Source organism: Perognathus longimembris, chromosome 13 (genome assembly GCF_023159225.1).
Source record: "Perognathus longimembris pacificus isolate PPM17 chromosome 13, ASM2315922v1, whole genome shotgun sequence".
In the NCBI taxonomy this organism is placed as follows: Eukaryota; Metazoa; Chordata; class Mammalia; order Rodentia; family Heteromyidae; genus Perognathus; species Perognathus longimembris.
This window is the reverse complement of record NC_063173.1, coordinates 45207291-45210784: the sequence shown is the minus strand read 5'-3', so window position 1 is coordinate 45210784 and position 3494 is coordinate 45207291. Positions and strand designations below refer to the sequence as shown.

Genomic DNA, 3494 nt, shown 5'->3' with positions numbered 1-3494 from the left:
TTCTGTGCTCCCCGTTCCCCTGCCTAAATCAGATAAACTTTTATACAAGACAAAGGGTACAGAAATGAAAAACAGAGACAAAAAGGAACAACTGAAGGAAAAAAAGAAAAAAAACACTAACTGCAAACAGTACAACAAAAAAACCCTCTTACTTCCATTTCTTTGAGTTCATTTCAATAAGCATCATTTTATATGATCATACGCTATATATGTGGCTTCTATATGGCTTCTCGGTCTTTTGGCTATGATCAAATGTAGTATCTCTTCTTATTAGTTTAATCACTACATTTTCTAAGGAGTAAGTTTGCTTATTTAGGAAATAACCATGTTCAGTGATGATCAATGGCCAGTTCTATTCCAGCAATTATTTGACCTCTGGATTTCAGTAAATATTTTAATTTGATGAGAAGCTCATTCTCTTCCTCTTTACCTTGCTGACTCCTCTGGTTTTTAATTCCGTGCTGCCTGAGTCCAGAAAGTACTGCATCTCATTCTCTTGCATGTCTTTGTTTCTCTGTTCTGGGCAACTTTCTGAGCCTAGTGTGGTTAAGACTCACGGGCCTGGGAATGTCCTAAATACATGTCAGCAGGTGTTGAAAGGCTGTGGATGAGAAAGTGCCATCACTTCCCAGGTAATTTGAACAAGGCAGAGGACAGGATTAACTTGTCTTCTCCACTGTAAAGCAGTAATGGGATCATTTGTTATTCGTGGCTCTGCTTGTCACCACACGGTAGGGGTAACAATTTCTAGCACACTTTCCCAGGATCCCCGACCAAAGAGCCGAAAAAAATGGAGATGTAAAGACATGAGCTAGAAATTGATCTATTCATGGGATACACTTCAAAGTTCCTGGGGGTGTTTTGCTCTAGCTACAGCTATGAGTACATCCTAGGTGATTAGTGGTTCATTAAGTTCTAGGTAGATAAAGAAGATGAAAAGCAGACTCAAGTCATCTCCCGTTTTGTCTGGGTGTTGTGGTCATTTATGATTAGGAAAAACTTTAGCATATTTACTTTGTAAGGTATTAGTGAATTAAGGCTACTGGTAGAATCCAATGTTATAATTTTTTCACTCCTAGAATTGTACCTGATACTGTAGAAATTGAATCAGGACCTCCTGTAAAATGGTGATCATTATACAAATGCTAAATGATTAAATAGAAGGGTATTTATATATAATGTGGTCTCTTTTTGCTTTTATATTACTACAAGTTAACAAGGTTAGTTTGCCAAAAATTTAAAAATACACTTAAAATCTACATATAAGAAAATATTCATTACAGAATTACAATAAATGATTCTATTTTAAAGCATAAATGAATGTTAAGATGCTAGCATTTTTTTGTTTGTTTTGTTGGTCCAGTGGCTTGAACTCAGGGCTTGGGTGGTTTCCCTGAGGTTTTGTGCTCAAGGCTAATGCTCTACCACTTTGAGCCATGGTGTCATTTCTGGCATTTTAGTAGTTAATTGGATATAAAAGTGTCTTGGACTTTCCTTCTTTGGCTGGCTTTGAACAGTGGTCATCATATCTCAGCCTCCTGAGTAGTTAGGATTACAGGCGTGAGCCAACAATGCCCAGTATATTCTAGCATTTTTTCTTTATTGTCAAAGTGAAGTACAGAGGGCTTACAGTTGCATACATAAGGCAATGAGTACATTTCTTATCCCACTTGTTACCACTTTTCTCATTTTTCCCCCACCTCCCCCTTCCCCATTTTAAACTAGTATATGCTGTGGTACAAGGGTGTTTCACCACTGTAATATTTCCATACATGAAAAATATGTACTTCAATTAAACTCTCTCTCTCTCTCATTCCTCCTGCACCTCCTTTCTATACCAATTTGAATGTTTCATTATTATATTTTTATACATGCTTATAAAGTATGAAAGAAACATTACAAAGCACATTTTTTCAAAAAATGGTAATAAAGGTTACCTATAACCGTTGGTAAGGTAGTTGCTCCATAATCACATGCATATGAAATAATTTTATGTTTGGTTATGGCAGTTTTTTTTCCTGGTATACTGATGAAGAATTGAGACTCAGAATGTATAAAATTAATTTGCCTACATAGCTCTAGTAGCCCTGGCTCAGGGTGATAACTTAAATTCAGACCTTATGCACTCAATTCCAGCCTTCCACTGCTTATAAGTCTTTAGTGTTTTTTATTTGTTTTAAAAAGGATGATCTACCATGTATTGACCCAGAACAGAGAGCTAGAACATGTGTATCTCATTGTTTATTTTGCTTTCTTACTATTGTTCCCTTGTATTTAGAACCTTCTGGACGGCTTTTCTCTTTCACTTTCTTTTGGGTAGAAAGTGAAAAAACCCTCACATTATTATATCTTCCACATCTCAATCCTCAGTTTCTCATAATGCTTTTGTTTTATGTAAAGATGGTGTCTGAGTTTCTTTCTTCACCAGTTCTTCCCTTGAAAACAAGTGTATGTTTATGTAGTTTAAAAATGTCAGCTTCGAGAATTGATGAAAATGCCAGTCAATCTCTTTGTCTTGGATTTCTTCCTTTAACACATATGAATCATTCCTGAAGCTGCCTGGCTTTGTAAAAAGTGAGAGAAATTCTATAATAGAGGAGATAAATAGCAGAGTGCATCTAATTCAATTGTCTATCTATCATCTACCTACCAATATCTAGTATCTATCTATCCAGCCATCCATCAATCCCTAATGTATGTGAATCGCAGTTAGAGTTAAAGATATTGTGCATGAGAGTTAGTGTGGACAATCAATTATTTTAAAAAGGCTTAACAGAATAAAATACTGGTAGCCAGTATTGCACAGAGTGGGCTAGAGTGATATACAGTCGAAACAACAGAGAGTGTGCTTGATTCTTAAGGGAAATGAGCCATTTCACACAGAGAGAAAATTAAGATACAAGGAAGTGAGCAAAATAATTTAAGAACTGATATTACTGAAGAGTCAAATGGGATAGGAACTAAGACTTTTGCCAAAAGGATGAGGAATTTTTCCTCTTGTTAAAAATGGTGAAGATGTAGCATATTTCCAGATTAGTTGTTGGGACCTGTGGAAAATCATGGATAATAGTTTCTACTTTCCAATGACATAGGCGATAAGGTCGTCAATGTAAAAGGAAATAGAGAAAAGAGGAGAAGATTTGAAGAAAATGAAAACATAGAATTAAAAATTACATGGAGAAGATCTATGTTAAGATTTTTGAGAAATCTCCAAACTGCCTTCCAGAGTGATTGTACCAGTTATATTCCCACTAACGATATATTTGAATTTCTTTTCTTACATATTTGTGTCAGCATTTGTTGTTGTTTGTATTCATAATAATGGTCATTCTAACTGGGGTGACATGCAATCTCAGTGCTACTTTGATTTGTGTTTCCTTTATGTTCAGAGATGTTGAACATTTCTTCATGTGTCTATGGACCATTTTCACTTCTAAGAGCTCTCTATATAGCCTGCTTGCCCATTTATTAGTTTATTACTTGTTGATTTTATT

The 3494-nt window shown here is 35.4% G+C and overlaps 1 pseudogene; it reads left to right on the top strand.

Annotated features, from left to right (window-relative positions):
* The first annotated feature begins 222 nt into the window (after positions 1-222).
* On the top strand, positions 223-329 carry LOC125362802 (annotated as a pseudogene).
* The last annotated feature ends 3165 nt before the right edge of the window (positions 330-3494 follow it).